The 6000-nt window shown below is 34.6% G+C and overlaps 1 long non-coding RNA gene across 1 annotated transcript in view; it reads right to left on the bottom strand.

Moving 5' to 3' along the window:
• Positions 1-1623: 1623 nt before the first annotated feature.
• Positions 1624-6000, bottom strand: part of LOC132023557 (uncharacterized) — a 29487-nt gene continuing 25110 nt past the window's right edge. The window contains exon 2 of the long non-coding RNA XR_009405988.1: positions 1624-4024. This is a non-coding gene — a long non-coding RNA (uncharacterized LOC132023557). The remainder of the gene's footprint in view (positions 4025-6000) is intronic.

Raw genomic sequence — 6000 nt, 5'->3', positions numbered from 1 at the left:
GAGAGAGCACAGGGGAGTGGGAGAGGGAGAAGCAGGCTCCCCGCTGAACAGAGAGCCTGATGCAGGGCTCGATCCCAAGAACCTGAGATCATAACCTGAGCTAAAGTCAGATGCTTAACTGACAGAGCCACCGAGGCACCCCTCAAATAACTTTTGAACATAGTATTCTGACCATAAATTTTTGTGGGATATACTCTAAAGACAAAGAAATGCAAAATAACCTTGTGCTTTACTTGTGGATATAGAATAGTATTAGTATTATAATCTTCTAATTGTTTTATGTATATTGTAAGATAAAACAAATAAGGAAATCCATTAATAAGAAATACAGAGTTTTACTGTACAAATATGAAATAAAAGGTGGTAAAGAATATGATACTGTGGGTTAAATTTGAACTAGAGATTTCAGAAGGAAATTTCTAACTTACTTCCCCTGAAATGGTCTAGAATACTGTTTCAGAGTGAGCTCTGTGGTCTCCCTGAGTCAGAATCATAAATGGTATTTTTTTTTTGGAAATCTAGTCTCTTAAGCTCCTTGACAGACTTACTTAGGCAGAATCTCTGAGAGCAGGATCTATAAATACAAATTTTTAATTAAACTTTCTATACTGAGATCATTGTATATTCTACATGCAGTTTTCAGGAATAACAGAAATCCCATGTATGCTTTACCCAATGGAACATCTATCAAAGCTATAGTACATTGTCACTACCAGGACATTGACACTGATTCAGTCAAAATACAGAATATTTATATCATTTCCAGGATTTCTCATAGCCACACCCACTTCCCTCCTGTCCTCTTCCCCACATCCCTACCTCTACCCCTGGCAACTCCTAGTCTGCTCTATAATTTTGTCACTTCGAGAATGTTATATAAACAAATTCATACAGTATTGTGCAGATATACATTGTTATTTCTTAGGATAAATGCCTAAGAGTGCAATTTTTGGGTCCTATGAATGTTACATATTTAGTTTAAAAAAAAATGGTGGAACTATTTCCAGAGGGGCTGTATTTACATTCCCACCAACAATGTATGTGATCCAGTATCTCCACACCCTGTGAGCACTAAAAAACAGTGACTATTTTGTAATGACAACACCCTACTGATAGGTGGATAGTAAGCTGTCCTTGTGGTTTTAATCTGTGTATCCTTAACAGCTAATGATGTCGAGTATCTTTTCAAATACTTTCTTACCATCTGTATATCCCCTTTGGTGAAAGGTCTCTTCATGTATTTTCTCATTTTATGATATTGGGTTTTTTAAAAAATCATTTTTCACTTAATTGTTGAGTTTTGAGCATTCTTCATATACTCCAGATACTAGTTCTTTGTCAGAAATGTGGTTTGCAAATACCTTCTCCCAGTCTGTATCTTTCTTTTTCCTTCTCTTGGTGCTGTCTTTCGCAGAGCAAAGGGTTCTAGTTTGGATAAAGTCCAGTTTATCAATTTTTCCTTTTCTAGGTTCTGCTTTTAATGTCAAGTCTAACAACTCTTTTCCCAAAGATGCTGAAAATATTCTTCTAAAGCTTTTTCCAAAAGCTTTAAGGTTTTATGTTTTACATTTAAGTCAGTTATACACAGTAAGTTAGTTCTTAGATAAGGTGTGAGATTTATGCCAATTTATTTTTTTTTTTTTTTTTTTTTTTTTTTTTTTTGCCTACAGATGTACAACTGCATCAGTACCATGGAATCGCTTTTGTACCTTTGTCAAAACCCAGATGAAAGTATTTGTGTGGGTCTATTTCTGAATCCTCTATTCTGTTCCATTGGTCTATGTGTCTTTCCCTCTACCAATATAGTCTTTATTCCTATAGCCTTATAGTAAGTCTTGAAATTGTAAAGAATGAATCCTCCCACTTCATTCTTCTTTTTCAAAATTGTTTTAGCTTTCCATGTAAAAAAATTAGAATAATCTTGTTTATATCTCCCAAAAAAAATCTTGCTGGATTTTTAATACAAAGTACATCAAACATGTGTAACAGTTTAGGAAGAACTGACCTCTTTACTCTGTTGAGTCTTCCAATCGATGAACATAATAACTCTATTTCTCCATTTATTTAGATCTACTTTGATATTTTTATCAGCAATTTGCAGTTTTCAGGAAACAAATCATTTGGATGTTTTAAAAGAGCTACACCCAAATATTTCATGGATGGTTTTTTTGAGTGATTGCAAATGGTATCGTATTTTTAATTTACATGTCCATAAGTCCATTGCTAATATTTAGAAGTGCAACCGACTTTCATGTGTTTATCTTGTGTCCCATGACCCATTTATAGCTATTTTTTAGATTCCTTGGGATTTTCTACTGATAGAATCATGTCATGTGCAAATCCAGTTGTATTTCTTCCTTTCTGACCTAAATGTCTTTTATGTCCTTTTCTCAATTTACTGAATTAAAGCGAATGTCCAGTGTTATGTTGAGTAAGGGTTGTAAAAGCAAACATCCTTGCTTTGTTCCAAAGTTAAAGAGAATACATTGAGTCTTTCACCATTAAGTTATAATAGTCCCTGTAGGGTTTTTTGTAGATGCTCTTTACGTAAAAGTTCCATTATTCCTATTTTTCTGAGAGTTTTTATCATGAATGGGCATTGAATTTTGTCAAGTGCTTTTTCTGCATCCATGTATGATTGCATGGTTTTTACTCTTTAGCTTACTAATAGAGTGTACTACACTGATTGATTTTTGAATATTAAACCAAGCTGGTGTCCTTGAAATAACCCCCATTTGTTTATGGTATATAATCTATTTTACACTATGGAATTGGCTGATATTTTAAGGATTTTTGTGTCTATATTCATGAGGGATACTGTTCTCTTTTTTTTTTATTATCTTCAACTGGCTTCAAGAATATCAGCTTCTTAAAATGAAAAGAAGATTGTATAGAGAGAGATTGTTGAGAATTGGGGTTAATTCTTCTTCAAATATTTTATAAAATTCTCCAGTGAAACCATCTGGGCCTATAGATTTCTTTTTCAGGAATTTTCAAATCACAAATTCAATTGATTCGGTAGTTATAGGGTGACTCAAATTATCTATTTCATTATTGGGTGAGTTGTGATAGTTGGTGCTTTCAAGGAACTAGTCCATTTCCTTTAAGTTGGTAAGTTTAGGTGTGTTGTGCTGTTTGTGATATTACCCTATTATTCTTTTGATATCTTCTGGGTCTGTAATGGTATCCACTCTTTTCTTCCTGATACTAATAATGAGTGTCTTCTCTCTTGATTGGTTTTGATTTTGTTTTTTGGTCAACTTTGTTGCAGATTTTTTATTTTATTGATCTTTCAGAAAACCCTAATTTTGGTCCACTGATTTTTCTCTAACACTTCTGTTTTCAATTTCACGGATTTTTTTCTTAAACTTCTCTCTCTATTACTCCCTTCTTTCTATTTGCTTTGAGATAAGTCTGCCCTCCTTTTCTAAATTCTTAAACTGGGACCTAGGTTATCAGTTTGAATCTTTTCCTTTTTCCCAAGGCATGCATTCAATGCATTTAATTTCCATTTTAGCATTGCTTTCTGGAATCTATGTTCCACAAAGTTTGGTATGTTGTATTTTCATTTTCATTCAGTTAAATTAATTTTTTACTTCCCTACAGATGTCCTCCTTGACTCATGGATTATTTAGAAGTGACTTGTTTAGTTTTCAAGTGTTTGGAGCATTTCCTTTTATCTTTCTGTTAGTGATTTCCAGTCTGGTTCCATTATTATTGGAGAATTGATCATCTGTATGATTTCAGTTATTTTAAACTTGTTGAGGCTTGTTTTACAACACCCCTCTTTTTTATTCTGTTTTTTTTTTCTACTTTCTGATGCTTCAAGCTTCTTTTATTATTTCCTTTTGCTTAGAGAATTTCCGTTAAGCCATTCTTTTAAGATAGATCTGTTGGTGATAAATTCTCTTACTTTCCTTTCATCTAGGTTGACAGCTCTTTTCTTTCAGCACTTGAAAATGCCACTTTTTTTCCGGACCTCCATAAATTTAGAGGAGAAGGACACTTGTTCAAATTATTCCCCCTAAAAAAAATGCCAATAATAAATGTAAAATGAATGACTGAATTTTTTTAAATCACCATTTTGCAAACAACCAATATAATAATTATTCTGGTAAGCATCATTAATAAGTGATAAAATTAATGAGTGAACAGTATATACACATCTCATTATATTACCCCATAAATTTCTAACTAATTACAGAAAACAAAGGTGCTTTTACAATGGAACAACTTGATGGTCACCACCTTCACCACATGGTCGAAGTTAGCATTGCTATAGAAGAACACTGACAATATGTGCCTCCTAACAGAATGTGATACAGTAAGAAGTGTGGACCCTCACCTATACACTACTGTGACAAAAGTCAATCAATCAATCAATCAAATCATAAAAATTGAAAGCAGACACTCAACCAGATATTTGTAGACCAAAGTTCATGGCAGCGTATTCAAAATAACCAAAGGGTAAAAACAGCCCAAATGTCCATCAGTGGAGGCAGGGATAAACAGAATGCGGTACATACACACAATGGAATATTACTTTACCTTCTAAAAGAATGAGATTCTGACACATTGCATCAACATGTATGAATCTTGAAGCCATTGTCTATATGAAATAAGTCAAACACCAAAGGATAAATATTGTGTGTTTCCACTTATACGACGTGGCTAGAATAATCACATTCATAGAGACACAAAGTAAAATGGTGGCTAGCAAGGCCTGCACTGGGGCAAAATGAGGAGTTACTGTTTAATGAATACACAGCTTCCGTTAAAATGAGGAGAAAGTTCTGGAGAAAGTGGCGATGGTTGCACGGCGATGCAGACGTGGTTAATGCTCTAAAGTCACAGTGGTAAACTCCTGAGTGGTTAAAATGATAACTTTTATCTTATATACATATTCTAGGATGATTTTAAAAATCTCATCATGAAAATCAAGCCAGGAAATTTCAGAATGTGGGATATTTTACAACATAGAGGGCCTAGACCATTCAAAGAAAGCAGGGTCACGAAAAATACAAAAAGATGGAGGGGAGGTTGTACAGACTTAGCTAGATCAGTTGCACCAAGTGTGAATAATTTAACTGAATCATAAATTTCCTCTTGAGAAAGCTATAAAGTACATTTCTGTGATAATTAGGGATATTAGATCTGTTGTATATAAGAATACATAGAATTATTGTCAAGTTTGTGGTAATAATATTGTGGTTATCAAGTAGATAAATGCTGAAGTATTTATGAATTGTGATGTGCTCTCTACAACTTACTTTCTTTTTTTTTATTTTTTTTTAAGATTTTATTTATTTATTTGACAGACAGAGATCACAAGTAGGCAGAGAGGCAGGCAGAGAGAGAGAAGGAAGCGGGCTCCCTGCTGAGCAGAGAGCCCGATGCTGGGCTCCATCCCAGGACCGTGGGATCATCACCCAAGCCAAAGGCAGAGGCTTTAACCCACTGAACCACCCAGACGCCCCTACAACTTACTTTCAAATATAGACAGAGAAGAAATGTGGCCAACATGTTAGTAATTGGCAGATATGGGTGAAGGGGTAGATGGGTAGTCACTCGACCAATTTGTTTAACTATTTTGAAAGTTTGATATTTTTCAAAATTAACGACTTGGGTTGAGAAATACCATTTGCTGACTTGTTCATTACGGCAAATGGAGCAGGAGCAGGGAGCCCTTCCAGTCCCTATTCTAAATATACAAAAATTCTGGATGAATGTTTTTTCCTTAATACATGGCTAGACTTGAAAGGAAGAAAAAGGAGCTCAAGTTCCAGAAATGAACAGAAGTGAAAGGCAAATTGTTGACTGGAAGCTGAACTGAACAACAGCCAAGAGCATCCAAACCAGGAATAGATGTTGGAGGCTAAAGGGAATGATGTCCCCACTCCTGTGAAGAGAGTAGCCAGGCTTAGCTTCCAGGACCCCGGAAGGTGGGAATTTTTAAAATTAAAAAAAAAAAAAACTTCACCCTCCCAGAATTTATATGGC

Source organism: Mustela nigripes, chromosome 8 (assembly GCF_022355385.1).
Source record: "Mustela nigripes isolate SB6536 chromosome 8, MUSNIG.SB6536, whole genome shotgun sequence".
Lineage (NCBI taxonomy): Eukaryota > Metazoa > Chordata > Mammalia > Carnivora > Mustelidae > Mustela > Mustela nigripes.
The sequence above is the reverse complement of the archived record's forward strand: the minus strand, read 5'-3'. Positions and strand labels throughout refer to the sequence as shown.